The sequence below is a fragment of the Aquarana catesbeiana genome, linkage group LG06 (assembly GCF_042186555.1).
Source record: "Aquarana catesbeiana isolate 2022-GZ linkage group LG06, ASM4218655v1, whole genome shotgun sequence".
Taxonomy (NCBI): domain Eukaryota; kingdom Metazoa; phylum Chordata; class Amphibia; order Anura; family Ranidae; genus Aquarana; species Aquarana catesbeiana.
The window spans coordinates 152,687,218-152,708,977 of NC_133329.1; the positions used below are offsets into that span (position 1 = coordinate 152,687,218).

The window sequence follows — 21,760 nt, forward strand, 5'->3', positions numbered from 1 at the left end:
TCAGTGCTCAGACCATATGCCGCACACTGCATCAAATTGGTCTGTCGTCCCACAAGGAAGGCTCTTCTAAAGATGATGCACAAGAAAGCCCACAAACAGTTTGCTGAAGACAAGCAGACTAAGGACATGGATTACTGGAACCATGTCCTGTGGTCTGATGAGACCAAGATAAACTTACTTAGTTCAGATGGTGTCAAGTGTGTGTGTGGTGGCAACCAGGTGAGGAGTACAAAGACAAGTGTGTCTTGCCTACAGTCAAGCATGGTGATGGAAGAGTCATGGTCTGGGGCTGCATGAGTGCTGCCGGCACTGGGGAGCTACAGTCCATTGAGGGAACCATGAATGCCAACATGTACTGTGACATACTGAAGCAGAGTATGATCCCCTCCCTTCAGAGACTGGGCCGCAGGGCAGTATTCCAACATAAATAGACTCCAAACACACCTCCAAGACGACCACTGCCTTGCTCAAGAAGCTGAGGGCAAAGGTGATTGACTGGCCAAGCATGTCACCAGACCTAAACCCTATTGAGCATCTGTGGGGCATCCTCAAATAGAAGGTGGAGGAGCGCAAGGTCTCTAACATCCACCAACTCTGTGATGTCGTCATGGAGGAGCGGAAGAGAACTCCAGTGGCAATCTGTGAAGCTCTGGTGAACTCCATGCCCAAGAGGGTTAAGGCAGTGCTGGAAAATAATGGTGGCCACACAAAATATTGACACTATGGGCCCAATTTGGACATTTTCACTTAGGGGTGTACTCACTTTTGTTGCCAGCGGCTTCGATATTAATGGCTGTGTGTTGAGTTATTTTGAGGGGACATCAAATTTACACTGTTCTACAAGCTGTACACTCACTACTTTACATTGTAGCAAAGTGTCATTTCTTCTGTGTTGTCACATGAAAAGATATAATAAAATATTTACAAAAATGTGAGGGTGAGGGGTGTACTCACTTTTGTGAGATACTGTATGTATAACAAGTTTGTTATTAAAAAAAATCCTTTACAAACACTTTTATTTTTATATTGGGAACAATCGTTTGATTTTCTGCTTATTATTACACTGTTTTGGAGAGCCGATATGGACTGTTCAGATGAACATTTCTGAAGAGACGTGTTGGAAATTTTTTTCTGTTAGTTATAAGGTTCAATTTCATCAGTACAGTATTCGTCCTATAAAAATCCAAACCCCAGGTTTACGTGACCATAGACTGGACATAGACCGTGGCGATGTACTTGGGAAGTTCTACTTCTATAACTAAGGAGGAGGTAGGATAATAAATTCTTCTTCCCATCCTAGCCTGCTCTGTACATGGCTCACACTCAGGACAATGTCCGTGGTGTCGGCTCTGGAAGGTGACACCGTTATTTTAAATCCCCCCCCTCATACTCCACCCGCGTCACCGGGCCCCTCACTCACGTGACCTCCTCAACAGTCTCCTTGTTGCTAGGTGCCCCCACCCTCTCCCCCTTTCAGCTGTTGCTGTGTTAGTCCTAATTGCGGAGATTCCATTGGCCGCCAGCTTCTGCTAACGTCACCAAAACCTATATATAAGGGGCACCGTTATGCAAATGACGGAGCGGGCTGGGCTGTGGTGTGCTGGGAGGATGCCATTCTGCAGCCCGAACCCAGAGCAGCGCTGAGCGGGCGGCCGGGAGAACGGCTCCGGGACCGGAAGTCTGACAGGGTGAGCCTTCTCCACAGACATTTAACCCTTGTGTGTGTCTGGGCAATGACGGTGTGCCAGGCTACCATTTGCCCACGGTGCATGGCAGTGACCCTTCCCCCAACCTGGCATTGCCTGCCTGTCAGGGGACTCTCCATGGTCACAAATATGAAGACTATAGTCCTCTATATTTTTTATATATATATATGGCCCTGTATACGAAGAGTAAAGTCCTCTATATTGTATATATATATAGGGTCCTGTATATGAAGAGTATAGTCCTCTAAATTTTATATATATATAGGGTCCTGTATATGAAGAGTATAGTCCTCTATATGATATATATATATATATATAGGGTCCTGTATATGAAGAGTATGGTCCTCTATATGATATATAGGGTCCTGTATATGAAGAGTATAGTCCTCTATATGATATATATATATATATATATATAGGGTCCTGTATATGAAGAGTATGGTCCTGTATATGAAGAGTATGGTCCTCTATATTTTATATATATATAGGGTCCTGTATATGAAGAGTATAGTCCTCTATATTTTATATATATAGGGTCCTGTATATGAAGAGTATAGTCCTCTATATGATATATAGGGTCCTGTATATGAAGAGTATGGTCCTCTATATTTTATATATATAGGGTCCTTTATATGAAGACTATAGTGCTCTATATGATATATAGGGTCCTGTATATGAAGAGTATGGTCCTCTATATTTTATATATATAGGGTCCTGTATATGAAGAGTATAGTGCTCTATATGATATATAGGGTCCTGTATATGAAGAGTATGGTCCTCTATATGATATATAATCTATAGTCCTGTATATGATGTGTAGGCTGATCCACACTGTATGGTGTCGGGTGGTGTCATTGAAGGAGAGATGTTCCCTGGGTGCCCCATGGTGAATGTCATTCACAGTGTCTCCTGGCCCCTCAGATAACAGTGCACACAGGAGGGGATCTCACTCAATGGAGTCTCTACTGCCACTGTTGGGGATCATGTTGTTAATGACTTATTTGCAGTGATCCTCTCCCCTTTTTTTTTATGATTTCTCGCTGAGGGAATCCCATTTATTTTATTTTCTATGGGATTGATTACATGTATAGTGACTTGTATGTCAGCCGCTCAGTGATTGGGTGGGAGCAGTGTCCGTCACTCTGTGATCACCTGTATGGATACTGATCAGTAAAGGAGAATGGTTTGTAGTAGAGCTCAGTGACCTCGTGGTGTAGCTCTGGTTTAACCCACAGCAGCGACAGATCACTAGTGGTTATGTGATCCAATGACTAGGTACAAATCTCTATTGGGGCTCCTTTACATAAGCAGTGCTCTCCGAAGAACGATCTGTAGTAGTTCGCTTTCCAGAGACTGATTGACAGCTGATATTTTGCCTTCTCACTGCCTGTTTGAACCCCCAAACGTCCGCACAAGCACACCACAACCATATGCATTACACCCAGTGGTTGTTCATTTGAATGGGTCGTGTTCTGCAGGCAGTACAATAATTCTTGCCGCAAAGCATCAAGACGCAGCAAGTGTACAACCCTGTCTGGCTGCCTTTGCAGCTTAAGGCACTATACTTACTCCTCCAATGGTCTGGGTCCCTCGCCGACATCTTCTCTTCAGTAGCCAGTATGCAGGCATCTCCATTGGCAGACACAGGATGACATCACTCCTGCACAGGCGTCATTAAAGGGGTTGTAAAGTTTCAAGGTTTTTCACCTTAATGCCCGCATGGGTGCCCCCATGGAAAGCGGCACTCCGTGGGGCCACTCTATAAAGAGGAGGAGCCAGGAGCGCCAATGTGGCACCCCAAAAGAGCAGGACCAAGCCTGCTCTGTGCAAAACCCTTGCACAGAGCAGGTAAGTATAACATGTTGGTTATGTAAAAAAAAAAAAAAAAAAAACCTTTACAATCACTTTAAGGTGGAGGTAAACCCTCACATATAACCAGTGAAGTGAACAATCTCAGAGGATACACAGAGATGAAACAAATCTTCCTACTTAAGTTTTACTTGTATATCTGCTGTTTTCAGCTTTCTACACTTTTTGGAAAGTGCAGATCGTGTTACAAATCTTTATTCCTGTTCCAGCAGTGGGAGGGGAGTGTGGGCTAAAGGCACCCCTCCCCCTCCACATAGGCATAGGAATGAAGGAACTTGCAGAGCTGTGCTGTGAATTGACCAGCTCTCTGCTAATCTAGCTCTAAGTTCCCTCCCGACACAAATTTCCGGCTGCTTTTATCTCCTGTGTCAGAACTTGTCATGATATCGTGCTGATAACAGAAGAACAGAGCAGCAGAAAGATACAGGACCTAGAGCCTTGGAGAGAGATAAGTAAACACTACAGATAGATGTGCCCAGGTCAGATTTCATGAATCGGGTTTACATCCACTTTAATCCCGGAACACATGAACCATCCACCAATGTATGTGCAGCTCAGTTTATATGCCGCAGAAGACTGGTAGACATTGCATGTTTCTTTTGCTATAAAAAGTCTGTTGTAAAATGTGGCCAATGTGACATGGCTGATGTCAGATAGGCAACTTTGCCACTGCCAAGTTTTCTGGCCTGTTTGTCCCTATAGAATGGCTCCCTCTGTAGCTAAGGCAGTGAGACGGCGTTCCCATCACTAGCAAGAGACTCAGCGGCATCCAGGCCAGCAACATTCCTCTGCATCTCTATACAGAGGGAGACATTCTGTAGAGACAGACAGGACGCCTCTTTAGTGATCCTGTCGCTGTCTCACCCGCCTGACATCAGCCTTAGGACCACACATCCCCCCAGCAGTTCACAGCAGCATGTATATTGTATGCAGCATTGAAACATTACTCTCTGGTGTGATTGTGTCGTTCACAGCCGTTATGAGGCTCAATTCTCAGTTATAACCCCAGGATAAGGAACTTTACAACAATAGAATACATTTTTGTTTTTAGATTTAATACCACTTTAAAAGAAGATGCTTATTTTGGTGTTAAAACCCAATTGGACCTTCAGTTTAATGGTCTCCGTACACTGTACAGTCAGCTTTAGATTTACTAAAACTGTAATATGAAGAGCTACCTTTCTCTTTCGTTCATTGACAGACACAGAGCTCCATTATTCAGAACCATAGGGTTATATCGCCCCCTACAGGAGTAGGACACTAGGCAGAAAAAAAACTTGTCTACGCCTATGGGCAGTCCTAGGTGATATACACCCACCTCTCTGCTATAGGCCTTCAGTTTTTTTTTCTGCCTAGTCAGGAGTAAGGACCTAGTTCCCTTCTGGGATCTCTGGTCCTGGCAATTTTTTTGTTTTTGCTTTTTAAACTACTTATTTTCTCTTGGATTTTTTCCTGTGAGATCTGCAATCAACTGCCGGACTGGGCGACAGGCTGGACAGTAAGTTACAGTGGTCTCCCCAGTCTGGCGAGCGCAGCCTGTGCACTAGGTCGGCCATGACATAGCTCCACTGGACGGGGGCTGGCCCTGTGAGTTAAACATCTCACGAGGTCGCATACAACTGAGTCTCAGCCTGTGTCACAGCTTTCCTCTTGGCAGACAGCCCCCCACTTCGGTGGCGAGGAGGATCTGTCTGGAAGCGTTACCCGCGCACTCGCTGAAGTGGTAAGTAAGGGGCCCCCTCCTCTCCTTCCCTGGAGTGGTGTGGGGCGCGGGTACTAGCTGGGGTGGTTGGTTCCTCTGGGGTTCTCCTCCACAACCCCCCTTCCCCGGGTGAGGCCCAGGCCTCTGGCTTAGGTGCTTCGACACTCTGTCCACCCCCCCTCCAGGGTTGTCACTATGGGGGGTACACCTTGGCACCTGCTGGATGGTTGGGTGGGTGAGGGGCCTCAGCTAGTGCCCCCTGTGAAGGGCCCAGTGGTGTCCCCTGTGTGGGGTCTCAGCCAATGCCCCCTGTGAGGGGTCCAGTGGTGCTCTCTGTGCGGGGTATCCATAGGTGCCCCCTGTGCAGGGTCTCAGCCAGTGCCCCTGTTAGGGGTCCAATGGTGCCCCCTGTGCGTTGTATCAGTAGGCGCCTCAGTGCGGGGTCTCGGCCGGTGCCCCTTGTGAGGAGCCTTGGTCAGCGCCCCCTGTGCGGGGCCTTGGTCGAAGTCCCCCGTGTGGGACCTCAGTGACATCCCTGTGCGGGGCCCAAGGCGGCGGAGGTCTCAGTTGGCAGCACCCCTGTGTTTGCGTTTTCACAGGTGGCGCTTGGGCATATAGGCTAGTAAATGGCGCCACCCTGCCCTCCCCTGCCTCATCGGTCTCGACTGATCCTATGTCTGGCTCTGCCGTCATGGATGTGGCCTGCCTTGCGGGGTTGGTGGCCACACTCCCTGTCCTGTCAGATAGTGAGGTTGTTCCTCCACAACTGCAGTGGTGCACAAGAAGGTGCTGGTTGTTTCCCTTATTACATCTGTGTGGGAAACTTTAAAGATAGAGGATGCAGCTGTGGCCGTGGCGGAGGTGCCGGTCCCCTTGGCATCCATAAACTGTCTCGTATGGCAAAAGCATTCCCTTTGCCCTCCTATTTTGGAATATTTGTAAAGACTGGGAGTGTCCAAAGCGTCCCTTTGTGGGTCCAAAGACGCTTCGCTGTGAGAAACCCCTTGTGGGGTCCCTCCTTTAAAGAGTGGTCTATTCCACCAGTAGTGGATCCCCCTGTCTCTAGGTTGCGCAAGGCGACCATGATTCTGGTAGAGAAGTCTCCGGTTTTAAGGATCCGGCTGACATACCTGGAGGGGGAGCAGATTCCCTCTGCTTTTGCTGAGTTGGCGGACCAGTTGATCTGCAGTTTGTCTGCGATGCCTCTTGGACGCAGTTCTCTTGGTTGCTGAGCTCTCTGTTTCTGCAGTGGTGCTTAGACATGTATTGGGGCTTAAGTGTTGGTCTGCGGACTGGGCTTCTAAAAAAAGCTCTGACTGGGTTACCTTTTCAAGACAATTGTCTGTTTGGGGCTATCCTGGATGACATCATTACGAGTCTCACAGGAGGAAAGTGTAAATGTCTTCCACAGTCTGAAATGGGGGGGAAAAGGGCCTCGTATCGGATGCGGTCCTTCTCGGCACGCAATGGACCTGGTCTGGCGGGCCAAGAGCGGGGCTCCCTAGGCTTACAGGCAAGGCCCCTTCAGCATGAAGGCATGCCATCACCTATGTCCTAGTGTTCTGGCCTTGAACCCCGAAAAGGGTTTTTTCCTTCCAATTGGCGTCTGTCATCGGACTATGGGCAGTTCTCTTTTGGGCTGTGCAAGCCCTGTTGCTTCAGGGTGTGCTTGTCCCGGTTCCAGTGGGTACAGAAGGTCAGAAGGGAGTCCATTCGCACGTTGGTGGCGTCCCTTCATCATGGGGACTTTCGGGCTTTGGTCAATGTCACGGATGCTTATTTACGCACTCAATATGTGCCCAACACCAACACTTCCTCCATTTTACTGTGGGAAAAGAGCATTTTCAGCTTGCAGTGTTGAATTTTGGTCTCGCCTCCACCCCTCCCGTACTCACAAAGGTGTTGGCCCCAGTTCTGGTGTGGTTACATCAGCGAGGGATTGCGGTCCTGTGCTGCTTTGATGATCTTCTGCGAGCAGAGTCCTCAGCTACCCTGAAGGGCGACGTAGCTCGCTATACAGACCTCAGTTTTCAGTTGGCTTCTATACTACCTGAAGTCTGCTCTGGCTCCTTGCAGAAAATTGGATTATCTGGGCCTGAGTTGCATGTTGAGTTTTAACTACTGTTGGATGAAGGGAAGATTCTGGACAGCCGCACTCAAAATCAAATGCCTTTATTAAAATAAGGAGGTTGTAATCCAAAAAGAACAAGCCACAGCAAACAACGGATCACAGGACTGACGCATTTCACACTTTCAAAAGTGCTTATTCATAGCTATGAATAAGCACTTTTGATAGTGTGAAACGCGTCAGTGTTTTTAATAAAGGCATTTGATTTTGAGTACGGCTGTCCAGAATCTTCCCTTCATCCAATTACCTACTCTTAGCCAGCACCTGCTGTTCCTGTTCTGAGGAGAGCTAAATTTCCAGATAACCTTCCTAGAGCGGCATCTCTCTTCCCCTTGCTCCTGGACTTTGCACATTCAACTACTGTTGTCTCGCAGGTGGGCCTCCCAGCGGTCCTGCATGTGGGTGTTGGGCCTGATGGTATCTACCTTCAAGGTGGTTCCATTTGCACAGTTCCATATAAGCTCCTTTCAAGTGAGATCCTGGCGTAAAGCGCCCAAGGTCTCTGGGCTATCAGATTCGGCTGAGCCAGAAAACCGGGGGTCCCTGGTCTGGTGGCTTCGCTCTCCAGGATTTTGGCAGGGCACATCCTTTCTCCCCTTGTATTGGACAGTGGTCACCACCAATGCCAGTCTGTCTGGGTGGGGAGGTGTCCTGGGACTGGGTTCTGCTCAGGGTCATTGGACGCTGGAGGAATCTGGACATGCCGATCGGTATCTTGGGACTTCGAGCGATCAGACTATGTATGAATCATGGAGGTCGACTTTGGGGGCTCCGGCTGCTGATCCAGTCGGACTGTGGTCTATGTCAATCACAGGGCGGAATGAAGAGTGTTGGCAGCCCTGACAGTAGCCAGCATCCTCTGATGGGCAGAACGCCTTGTTCTGGCCCTCTCCGCCGTATGCATTCTAGGAGTGGAAAAATGGCAAAAATGGCAGGCGGTTGCCTCAGTCGGCTAGTGTTGGTCCACAGGGTGGTCCCTTCACCAGGACATGTTTCATCGGATATGTCTCCGATGGGGCACTCCGGAGGTAGCCATGTTGGCGTCCTTGCTTAACTGAACAATATTGAGGTTTCTGGCAAGGTCACGGGCTCCTCTGGTGGGGCCGGTATAGTCAGATCTACGCCTCTCCTCCTCAAGATTCTGGTCCGGCTTTTGTGCAGGATCAAGGCCAAAGGGATTCCGGTCATTCTAGTGGGTCCGCGTGGTCTTGTTGCTCTTGGTACGCTGACCTGGTGTGCTTGGTTGCTGACGTCCTTTGGCGACTGCCTCTCAGGGAGGTTCTACTGTCCCATGGGCTCTTCCATCCTGCTTCAGTCGCTTTTTTTTTTTTTTTTTTTTGAAGGCCTGGCTGTTATGAACCAGGTGCTGAAGTTACAACGCTGCTGAAGGCTAGGAAGCCTTCCTCTGGGAAAATTTACCACCGGACATGGATAGCATACATATCCTGGTGTGAGGTGCTTACCATTTACCCTCGTTCTTTCTCGGTGGCTCGGATTTTGACATTCCTTCATGGGGTGGTTGATCAGAACTTGGCCTTGAGTACCATCAAGGGCCAGGTGTCGGCCTTGGCGGTTTTCTTTGGCGTCCCCTGGTCTCGCACTCCCTGATGCATACTCTTTAATCAAGGGGTTCGACATCTACCTCCACCTGGGCGGTCGCTTCTACCACCGTGGGATCTACTCTTGGTGCGTTCGGTTCTACAGGAGCCTCCCTTTGAAAATATTCGTGAGGTTCTTCTGCTTGCTCTGTCCCAGGTGGTGGCTTTTTTGGTTGCTATCACCTCTGCTCGCAGAGTGTCGGAACTGTAGGCTTTACCATGTCATACTTCTAACCTGGTGATCCACAAAGATGAAGTGGTTCTTCGCCCTTGTCCATGGTTCCCTCCTCTGATTCCTTTTGATTAAGGACGTTGTATTGCCTTTCTTGTGTCCCAGTTAAAAATGTCCTAAGGGATTCACCCTACATGCCCTGGATGTGTTTGGGCGATTTGGGTGTATTTGGCAGTCACAGAGCCTTTTCGAAGATCAGACTCACTGTTGGTGATCCCAGACGGGCCAAAAAAAGGGTCTGTCTGCTTCTTCTGCGACCTTTCTAGATGGCTCAGACAGTTGATGACTCTGGTCTATTCTATCAAGGGTTGGGTTCTTCCTTTCCCTGTTACGGCACATTCTACTTGGTTGCTTATTGCTTCTTGGGCCTTCCATCATCAGGCGTCACCTGTGCTGGTTTGCAAGGCAGCCACTTGATCGTCGGTGTACACTTTCACAAAACTCTACAACGTGGCTGTGCTGGCATCTGAGGATGCTTCTTTTGGCCGCAAGTTGTTGCAGGCTGCTGTTTAGAGGGTTAATTCCCTCTTGAAGGGGTATTGTTCAGGTTGGGCTCCAGTTTGTTTCTGTGGTGAGCTCCTGTTACCTGGTTGGCTCTTGTATTAGCCTTGGGATTTTTCGTTGTCCCACCCCTCATGTTTGGCATTGCTTTGGGACATTCCTATGGTTCTGAATAATGGAGCGCTGTGTCTGTCAATAAACGAATAAGAAAATGGGATTTTTGACTTACCGTAAAATCCATTTCATGGACAGACACAGCAACCCACCCCACTAAGGAGTTTTGATGCTTCTGACACTGTTTGTTACTAAACTGAAGGCCTATAGCAGAGAGGGCGGTGTATATCACCTAGGACTGCTCATAGGCGTAGCCAAGTCTTTTTTTCTTCCTAGTGTCCTACTCCTGTAGGGGGCGATATAACCCTATGGTTCTGAATAATGGAGCGCTGTGTCTGTCAATGAACTCAGAGAAATTGATTTTACAGTAAGTCAAAAATCCCATTATTCTATTCAATCAGGCAGGCCCTTGTTGGTAGATCTACAGGAGATCATACAATCGGATTGTAACTTGCGAGGTCAGGTTGGCTAAATACATTCAGGTGCATGAAAACGAAACAAGTTTATTTGTCTTAGTTTTCGTTCTAAAGCAGCCACAGGGGCTAAAGTGATATTAAAGTCTTGTGTTTTTTGTTTTTTTTTGGTTTAAAAATAACAAACGTGTTATACTTAGTGCCGGTTCACACAGGGGCGACTTGTCAGGCGTCTAGGTCGCCTGACAAGTCGCGTCCCGTTATGTACTACGGAACCGTTCTAATAGGAGCGACGCAAGTCGCTCTGACTTAGAAAAAGGTTCCTGTAGTATTTTTGGGGCGACTTGCATTGACTTCTATACAGAAGTCATTTTGCAAGTCGCCGCTGAAGTCGTGTGCAGGTCGCCTTGGTGAGGCGACCTGCAAGTCGTGTCGCCCCTGTGTGAACCGGCTCTCACTTGCTCTGTGTAATGGTTTTGCACAGAGCAGCCAAGATCCTTCACTTCTCTGGTCCCTCGCTGATGCTCCTGGCCCCTCTCTCCTGCCAAGTGCCTCTACAGCAAGCAGCTTGCTAGGGGGGCACCCATGCCAAGCCGCTACTCTGTATGTCCATTCAGACACAGAGCCGTGGCTCAGCCCTGCCCCCCTCTCTCCTCATTGGCTCACTGACTTTGACAGCAGCGGGAGCGAATGACGCCCACTGCTGTCTCAGCCAGTCAGAATAGAGAGTCCTGGACAGCCGAGGTTCTCGTGCATGGGGCTCAGGTAAGTATGGGGGGGGGGGGCTGCTGCACACAGAAGGCTTTTTATCTTCATGCATAGAATGTCTTTAGAACCACTTTAACTGGAAAGGTCAATAAGGCTTTAAAACCTATTGTATACTGACAGATAAGTAGTTTATAGGGTGGGTTGTCTGGAGATGGTGCAGGATATCCTCAGGATCTAATCAAAATCTGTAGGGGAATGAGTGTTCCTTCTGCCAGTGATGTGAGCTAAGGATATCGGATACTTTGATGCTGGCTTCTCTAACATCCATTTGCTCTTGGTCTGGAATCGGGCCATTGTGATTTAACATGAAATAGGAGGAGAATCTCCAGGAAAGATCTGACTACAAAGGACTGTTCTCTGTACATAAGAACATGAAAGAAATGTGGTCTAAAATATCAGTGGTAGATGAGGACAGAATCACCAGGGCCTATGAGGATGCTACAAATGTTCTGCCCTCCAGGATCCTGTATAGCTTCAGACTTTTCTTTCTTTCTGTGCTTTCTTTTAACATTATAAATCGATCATACACATTGGGGTCTATGTATAAAAAATTGCTTTGTGGTTGTCCCAGCATTTGTGCAAATTCACAAATAACACCCAGAATATTTGTAATATGTCTGTTTCCATTTATTGCCTTTCACAGGGTGAATGTGACATTCCCTAACATACCATACTAGGAGAAAAAAAGCCATAGTATACTCGAAAGCAAACCTTTATTATATAGCAGTTTACCAGTGCTTAGATGTGATGTCTTTTTTTTCCTTTTTTTTAGGCTTTCTTTATTGTATTTTCATCTGTTGATCCAGCCAGTAAGTCTGTTTTTAAACAGAACAAGCTCTGTTCAAATGTTTACAGGAATAAGACAAACCATTTACCACGGGCAGGAGTGCTTACAATGGCCAGCCCTTATTTCTTTATGTAAAACCTTTACCCCAAAAGGAACAAACCAGTTGCTGTAAATGCTTATAAAGTGTTAGCTGGAGTTTGGCTTCAATTTATTAGTGTATTGAATCTGCTAGTACAACTAACCCTTCCCTCCCCCCAGACTGACAATGCTGCTGTCCAAATGTGCTCCTTCATCCAGAGTGGGGGCACTCTAAGGCTCCATGCACACTGGCTTAAAAACTTTGCTTCTGCAGGAGTTTTGTGTTTTGCCTGTAGAATGTTATCCTATGTGTCCATGCACATTAGGATGTTAACCACTTGCCGACCAGCCACCACAGTTGTACTGCGGCAGAATGGCACAGCTGGGTGAAGCGACGTTATGTTGCGTCCCTTCGCCTGTGGCCATTAGGGGCGCCCGCTGCTCGCCCATGGAGCTGATGCGAGTGCCCGACGATCACCGCCGTGTTCCCGCGATTGCGGCAGACTCACGGAGAACCGGGATCTGTGTGTGTAAACAGAGTTTCTGGTTCTCTGAGGGGAGAACAGACAGATCGTCTGTTCATACATGAACAGCGATCTGTCATCTTCCCTACACAGTCCCCTCCCCCTTCAGTTAGGGAACACAACCCCTTGATCGCCCCCTAGTGTTAACCCCTTCCCTGTCAGTGACATTTTTGCAGTAATGAATGCATTTTTATAGCACTGATTGCTGTATAAATGCCAATGGTCCCAAAAATGTGTCAGAATTGTCCAATGTGTCCACCATAACGTCTCAGTCCCGATAAAAATCACAGATTGCCGCCATTACTAAAAAAAAAAATTAATAATAAAAATGCCATAAAACTATCCCCTATTTTGTAGACGCTATAACTTTTGCGCAAACCAATCAATATACGCTTATTGCGCTTTTTTTTTTTTTTTTTTTTTTTTTTTTTACCAAAAATATGTAGAAGAATACATATCAGCCTAAACTGAGGAAAATAATAATAGTTTTTTTTTATATATTTTTGGGGGATATTTATTATAGCAAAAGGTACAAAATGTTGCGTTTTTGTTTTCAAAATTGTCGCTCTTTTCTTGTTTTATAGCGCAAACAATAAAAACCTCAGAGGTGATCAAATACCACCAAAAGAAAGCCCTATTTGTGGGGAAAAAAGGACGTCAATTTTCTTTGGGTGCAACATTGCATGACCACGCAATTGTCAGTTAAAGCGAGGCAGTGCCGAATCGCAAAAGGTGCTCTGGTCAGGAAGGGGGTAAAATCTGGGGCTGAAGCGGTTAAGAGGCATATTTTGAGTTTTCGGTGCAAAAAAAAAAAACCAAAACCCTTCTGGTTTGAATTTCTGATTGGAACTTGGAGGCAGAAAAAAATGTGAAACTCTCCTAAACTAGTCTAAACTTTTATACAAAAAATGCTCTATATGAGCATTTTTTAATCCAGAGAGAACAGATGTTTTTTTTTTTTTTTTAAGTCTGGTGTGCCTGGAGCCTAATACAGGAGGTGCGTTACTGGCCAGATCACCAGGTGAAAACAGGGAAAAAAGCCTAAAAGAAAACTAATGCAGCCACCACATGTAGGGATGGTTACCTGCAGTATACTGCATTTTTTAACCAAATATATGTAAATTACCATCATGCCTAAAATTACAAATGCAAGAAAAGAAAATTCTTTGAACATGGAAATTTAAAGATTCCTGACAATGCATATAAAATAACATTAAAACTCCATCCATTTATATAAAAATATACCCCCCCCCCCCAACATGGCTGCTATTATATCCACAAACCTATAATGCATAGAAATTTTACAAATAAGTTTGTTTATCATCAGTGTTCCCACCCTAGTATACACCACTATGTTATTGCTAGAACTGGGTAGTACATAGGTTTAGAATGGCTCTGGAATTGAGGATTTGCACTTTATCACAATGTGTTTCATGGGGTTCCAAATGCCCCGCTTCAGGTAATGTGAAACTATAAAAGATAATCCATTTTCATTGCTTGTGGTTGGTGGTCCCAAGGCTTCTGATCCCAGTATTGATGATAGTACAATAAAGGTAAACAATATTACAAAGATATGGTATTCTAATGATTTTTTTGAATGAAAATTGATTCTTTTATAGTCAGGAACCTTTAAAGCCCCGCCCCATGTTTGAGGAATTTCCTTGTCTTTTATATTACATTTTTGTTTTTTCGGTTTAATACCACTTTAAGAATATTTGACCAGAAGAGGAAATCATATGAGGTGGACCTCTACACTGTGTACAAAGTGTATGGACGTTCTGGGCTCACCACTGACAGTGTAATGAAGCAGCTACTGCATAGAGTGAACTGCTGTACAGAACTGATGCAGTGTTGCAAAGACAGAACTCAGTTTGACAAGTTTACTGGACTGAAATCTATGATCACCTAAGCCTACTTTCACACATCTCTGTAGCATTTTATATGCATTTCCAGTGTGTTTTCTGGTTGTTTACACCTGGGAAAAATGGACATGTCATGCTCAACCCGCTCTTGACAAATCAAATTAAATGAAGGTGGCAAAGTAAAAATCCTGACTGTAGCACTCTAACTGATAATCACACTTAAATATAATAAAGTGCACCAAAAGTGTGCAAAATCTTCATGCAGCTGCTATGCACCAATCACCAAGTGATTATAATGCCGCCTACCAAATCCTTAGACTTCACAATCAAAAGGTCTAAAAGATGACAGGTCCCACAAGGATGGATGGATGGATGGCTCCAGCTCTCTTCCTCTCTCACCTCAGCAAGCCTCAAGCCTCTCTCCTGCCCCAAAACTGGTCACTGGGTCGCTCCTCCTATACCGGTCTCAGCAGAAAAAACACATACCCAGGAAAGAGCAATGAAAACCCATAGTGATGCACCGTTTAAAAAACATTTATTAATAAACTAAGTGGGTGTTAAACCCCCCCCCCCAAAAAAAAAACCCAGTATGACAAGCATATCGCACAGCACTGCCAACTCAGCGGGCGTGATGATGTCACTGCTAAATCCTTTGATGCATATTTGCTATTCACTTGAAAGGAGAGCTGCATTTTTGGTTGGTGTGGTTTTGAAAACCGCTGCAAAGATGCAGTGTGCAGGACTTTTTAAACCGCACCTGCAGCGCAGTGGTGTGAAGGTTGCAAGATAGAAATGCAGGAAAAACACATCAGTATGAAAGGGCCCTATGGTAAACAATGCAGTTCTGTCTCTGACATAAGGGGTTATTTACTAAAGGCAAATCCACTTTGCACTACAAGTGCACTTGGAAGTGCAGTCGCTGAAGATCTGAGGGGGACATGCAAGAAAAATAAAAAACTGCATTTTAGCTTGCACATGATTGGATGATAAAATCAGAAGAGCTTCCCCGCATTTCAGATCTACCCCTCAGATTTAAAGCATCTGCACTTCCAAGTGCACTCGTAGTGCAAAGTGGATTTGCCTTTCGTAAATAACCCCCATGGTATCAATTGTGTATAGCATTTCCCTCTCTGCAAAGCCCGATTCATTACTGTCAGCAGTGAGCACAGGAATCTCCATACACTTAGCAGAGGTTGTCCTCATGTTTCATCTTGTGGTCGAATGATTTTAGCCTATTTTAACCTATGATTTTAGCCTATAGTTTTAAGCAGGCCATACATGGATCGAAATTCAGCCGATTTAGAAGGGATCAGAAGAATTTAGATCCATGCGTGGGCAGGCTAGTTGAACAAAAATCGAGCGTTCTGCACAACTAGTCTGCTGGGCTTTTCCCAAATGATCAGTGCCGCTGGTTATAGTTGGCAGCACTGATCAGTGTATTGTGATGTTGGGGAAGCCCCCCTCTGGCAGAATACCACAACTCAATGGGAGGGATTCCCCTATCCACATGGAATGTGTAAATAGGGGAATCGGGTCTGCCTTGGGCTATTTTCTCATTGTCAAATGTTTTCGAACACTTTTGGTTAAATGTTCTTAAAGCGAAGTTCCACCCATTTTTATACTTGCTGTCTATGGTATTCCCCCTTGAGCATCCTTTTCCCAATGGAAATAGTTTTTTTTTTTTTTTTATGTGTGTAAATGCCTTTTTCTGCCGCACATCTGGCAGCCCCATGGCTAGGCAATTACATCGCTAGGTGATTCGCAAGGGCTCCTGGGATAACAGCATCATGTAACCCTGGAGTCCTTGCGAATCTCCTAGTGACAAAATCTCGCGTTAATTCCAGAAAGGAAATGACGCGTATGGGAGGACCGGGATGTCGTGATTTTTTTTTTTTTTTTGTGGGTGGGGCTAGGATGGCCTTCAAGCCTATACCAGCTGTGTTTGTAAACAGGAGGGATGAGCTGGAAGGGCCTGGGATGTCATGATTGACGAGTTGCTATAGCAATGGGGCAGGGACTTCTGCCGCTGCCGCCGCCGCCATTGCTATGGCAACCTGTCGGGAAGAGAGAAAGTCGCTCAATGGCTTCACTGCGCAGGCGGGAAATTGGAACCTGCCTGCTGGGTAGCCAGCTGCACGGAAATCACAGAAATAAAGACAGGAGGACTTCAGATGCCTAGTGTGATGGGAGTCATATTGTGCAGGGGCCCGTGGAACTCAGAATCCCTTGGAGAAGTTGGGAAACCCTTGTTCCAGCTCCTCGTGCATCTCTTATGTCTGAGTCACCCTGTGTCTATTAGGGGCACAGGATGACTGAGAAAATGATGGAAACTGAGAATGTGGTTTAAAATGCAACAGTAATATTTATCAACAATATTCCTCACAAAATCTATGATCCATCATTCTGATACAGTGGAATTAATGTAACATTGTAAGAGTTTTGTAGACTGTTGCCATGCCGTCTGCAATCCCTGATTAATCAAAGCATAGTTTGGATGGGGATTCCATGGTCTACAATGTAGGTGACAGACCTTCTACTATTTTGAAAAGGTGTCCTGTGTTTAGATTTATGATAATGTGTGTTGTCTTCTGAGCTAAAAGATGGCAAGTCTGCCCTCAAAGGTCATACCTCTGAGTCACCTACAGTGCCTTGCAAAAGTATTCACCCCCTTGGCATTTTTCATGTTTTGTCGCCTCACAACCTGGAATTAACATGGAATGTTTGAGGATTTGCATAATTTAATTTACAGAGCATGCCCACAACTTTGAAGATTTTTTTTTTTTTTAAATGTATTGTGAAGCAAACAACAAATAGGACAAAATAACAGAAAAAGTCAATGTGCATAACAATTCACCCTAGAGGTCGACCGATATATCGGCCGATATTTGGCGTTTTTTACTTAATCGGCATCAGCGATTGTGCTGATAAAAAAGGCCGATTGTAACTTCAGCTGTGACTTGCAAATGACTTCTGTAATAGAGTCAATGCAAGTTGCCTGAAAGTTATCTTCTCTCCTCCTCTGGGCAGCCTGCCAAGTCTGATAAGAAGATACATTGTATCTCTTCAAGTTCTTTTTTATCAATAGACTGAACTCCATGTAGGAATTCTCAGTTTAACCATTTAAAGACTAAATCTTTTCTGAAACTTGTTGCTTACAGGTAAAAATCCAGTATTTTCTGCTAGAAAATCACTTAGAACCCCCAAACATTATATATATATTTTTTTAGCAGAGACCCTAGGGAATAAAATAGCGGTTGTTGCAATATTTTATGTCACGCGGTATTTGCGCAGCGGTCTTTCAAACGCAATTTAAAAAAAAAAAAATACAGTAATGAATTAAAAAAAAAAACTAAGCAGTAAAGTTAGCCCATTTTTTTTTTCGTCCAAAAGTTTTGATTACCTGTTTTTGTGTATTTAATATTTAAGATAGTTTTTTTTTTTTTTTTTTCTTCTAAATTATACATACAAGTGAACTGATTGGAGGTTTGTTTTGTTTAATGTTTAAATGTAAAAAATTTTCTGTATCACTTAAGGTTGCTTTCACACTGGAGCGGGCATGCGTTGATGGTAAAACGCTGCTAGTTTTACCGGCGCTTTACCGTCATTTTAGAGGCACTATTCGGCTGCTAGCGGGGCGCTTATAACCCAGCTAGCGGCCGAGGAAGGGGTTAAATGCGCCCCTGAAGCGCCGCTGCCAAAACGCTTTGCAGGCGCTTCGGCAGCGGTGCGCATTCATTTCAATGGGCAGGAGTGGTGGTATACACCGCTCCAAAGATGCCGTTTGCAGGACTTTTTTTTACATCCTGCCAGCGCATCGCCTCAGTGTGAAAGCACTCAGGATATCACACTGAGACTGCAGGGGAGCCGTTTTACAGGCACTTTACAGGCGCTCTTTTTAGCCCAAAAGCACCTGAAAAACGCCCCAGTGTGAAAGGGGTCTAACTGTTAGATTTTATGAGATGAAGGGAAAAAAAAAAAAAAAATCGGCCAAATATATCGGCCCAAAAAAAATCGGCATCACATATCAGAATCGGCCACCGCAATTTCTAAATATCGGCATCGGCCAGAGAAAAACCCATATCGGTCGACCTCTAATTCACCCCCCTAAAGTCAATACTTTGTAGGGCCACCTTTTGCGGCTATCACAGCTCCAAGTCGCTTTGGATAAGTCTCTATGAGCTTGCCACATCTTACCACTGGGATTTTTGCCCATTCCTCTTTGCAAAACTGCTCCAACTCCTTCAAGTTAGATGGTTTGCACTTGTGAACAGCAATCTTTATGTCTGACCACAGATTTTCTATTGGATTGAGGTCTGGGCTTTGACTAGGCCATTCCAACACATTTACATGTTTCCCCTTAAACCAGTCAAGTGTTGCTTTGGGGTCATTGTCCTGCTGGAAGGTGAACCTCTGTCCTAGCCTCAAATCACACAGAGTGGTACAGGTTTTGCTCAAGAATATCCCTGTATTTAGCACCATCCATCTTTCCCTTAACCCTGACCAGTTTCCCAGTCCCGACTGCTGAAAAACATCCACACAGCATGATGCTGGCACAACCATGTTTCACTGTAGGGATGGTGTTCTTTGGGTGATGTGATATGTTGGGTTTGCGCCAGACATAACGTTTTCTTTGATGGCCAAAAAGTTCAATTTTAGTCTCATCAGACCAGAGCACCTTCCTCCACACATTTTGGGAGTCTCCCACATGCCTTTTCGCAAACTCAAAACCTGTCATTTTGTTTTTTTGCTGAAAGTAATGGCTTTCTTCTGGCCACTCTGCCATAAAGCCAAACTCTATGGAGCATAGGGCTTATTGTCGTCCTATGTACAGATACTCCAGTCTCTGCTGTGGAACTCTGCAGCTCCTCCAGGGTTACCTTAGGTCTCTGTGCTGCCTCCCTGATTAATGCCCTCCTTGCCCGATCCATGAGTTTTGGTGTGCGGCCGTCTCTTGGCAGATTTGCTGTTGTGCTATGTTCTTTCCATTTGGTTATGATAGATTTGATGGTGCTCCTAGGGATCATCAAAGATTTGGATATTTTTTATAACCTAACCCTGACTTGTACTTCTCAACAACATTGTCCCTTACTTGTTTGGAGAGTTCCTTGGTCTTCATGGCAGTGTTTGGTTAGTGGTGCCTCTTGCTTAGGTGTTGCAGCCTCTGGGGCCTTTCAAAAAGGTGTGTGTATGTAATGACAGATCATGTGACACTTAGATTGCACACAGGTGGACATCATTTCACTAATTATATGACTTCTGAAGGTATTTGGTTGCACCAGAGCTTTTTATGGGCTTCATAACAAAGGGGGTGAATGCATCCGCACATGCCAATTATCAGTTTTTTATTTCTGAAAAAAAGTTTTATGTATATATTTTTCTAATTTTACTTCACCAACTTAGACTATTGTGTTCTGATCCATCACATAAAATTCAGATTAAAATACATTACAGCCTTTAGTTAAATGCTAACAAAATAGGTAAAAAGCCAAGGGGGGGGGGGGGGGGTGTGAATACTTTTGCAAGGCACCGTAGGCTGGGTAAATGACTAGTTAATTAGCTCAGGTTAATTTATGTTTCTGGTTACAGTTGTTTTGTTAGGATAATATGATCAGGAGGGGGGGGACCTCCTTCTGAATTGTATATAAGACTGTATTCTTGTTCTAATAAACAGTTCCATGTTCAGTTTGTAACTGAGCTAGTCTCGTCTGGTTCTTGGTTACAATATATGGCTGTAATATTTGATATCTGAGGATCCTGATTGGAAGAAGCAGTGTACTGATGGAAACACTCAAGTGGAGTACGACGGGGATCCGTTACAGTTAGTAAGCTTTTTTACAGAAACTGAAACTAAAACTACAACACATGTGACATGTTCTAAATCAGGGGTCTCAAACTGGTGGCCCACTAGCTGTTTCAGAACTACAAGTACCATCATACCTCTGCCTGAGAGAGTCATGCTTGTAACTGTCAGCCTTGCAATGCCTCATGGGACTTGTAGTTTTGTAACAGCTGGAGGGCTGCCAGTTTGAGACCCCTGTTCTAAATGGTCATGCACATTTTTAGACCAATACAGAGGAGTCTTTAAAAAAATAAAAAGTTTGAGGGACTGGAACTCCGCTTTTAGGCTTCATGCACACTGAAGCTCAAACGGCTGTTTTTGGGAGTTTGGGTATTTTTTTTTTTAACAGCCCATAAACTCCCCTCTGTTATCTTATGTGTCCATGGACGTTTTTTGACATTTATCAGCAGGGGCGTTTATGGGCTGTTGTCTGAACGCCCTAAAATGGCGTTCAAGAGCAGTCCTGAAAACGCCAGACGCTGGTAATTGCTGCTAAATGCGGTTTAACGCTGTAAACGGAGTGTTAAGCCTTGTCATGCATTTCTCTGCTTCTATTCAAAATCAGTGGTTCCCTATTGGAGCCCATTGATTTGAATAAAAGTCAGATCAAGATGATCCGACTTGCGGTGAGACTTGTGTGCTGAGGATGAACCCCCGCCAAAATGAAAAAAAAAATTGGCGTGGGATTCCCCCCCTTGGACGATACCAGATCCATTGGTCTTGTATGGATTTTAAGGGGAACCCCCACGCAGCCTGGCACATCAGGATGGGGGGACGACGAGCGAGCCCCCTCCCCCGACCATACCAGGCCACATGTCCTCAACATGGGGGGATGGGTGCTTTGGGGCAGCCGGTGGCTGTCTTAACAAGGGGGCCCCCAGATCCTGGCCCCCCACCCTATGTGAAAGAGTATGGGGTACATTGTACACCTATTCATTCACCTAAAAAATAAAGTGTCCAAAATGTACACAGGTTTTTACACAGTATTTTGTTAAGGCAGCTTTGGTGTCTCAATCGATAAATCACAATTTAAATCGCTAGTAAAAAGGCTTGCTTTAAATCAACTTAATTTAAATCATAGTTTTTAAAGAGCAACTATCCTCTCTGTCCCGCAGCAGCTCCTCCTCTGACCTGCTGTTGACTCACCGAAAGTCCCATTCACTTTAATGGGACAGCTGGTAATGCGGCAGTGACACAACAAGGTGAGGGGCGTGGCGGAAGCAGGTGAGTGGATGACCGCTAACGGGCGCTGCCATGATGGATCTGAAATGACAGGTGCTCTTTAAATGCAAGGACTCATTCTTGCTGGTAGTTAGAATCTTTAATATTTGCAAACTATAGAAGGTTTCCTATTTAGAATAATTAGCTAAGTTTACCAAAAATTTAAATATTGCAGAATATACAGCCTCATGCTACCTAACTAAGCACCATTTCATGCTGAATAAACTAAATTAATAATGTATCTTAAATAGAAAACAATCTATAGATAGATTTTTACTCCAAAAGCATTTTATTAAAATTAAATTTTATGTAAATTAAATTGATTTAAATAATAAAAAAAATCATATTTAATAATTTTTTTTTTATCTACCCTGAAGCTTTGTAACACAAAACAATCTGGGTAGTAGATGTTGGTGCT

The 21,760-nt window shown here is 45.0% G+C and overlaps 1 protein-coding gene across 1 annotated transcript in view; it reads left to right on the forward strand.

Moving 5' to 3' along the window:
* The first annotated feature begins 1,532 nt into the window (after positions 1 to 1,532).
* The window catches only part of SNN (stannin), a 45,727-nt gene continuing 25,499 nt past the window's right edge, over positions 1,533 to 21,760 (forward strand). Inside the window, exon 1 of the mRNA XM_073591071.1 lies at positions 1,533 to 1,688. The gene's annotated coding sequence lies outside the window, so the exon portion shown is untranslated. The remainder of the gene's footprint in view (positions 1,689 to 21,760) is intronic.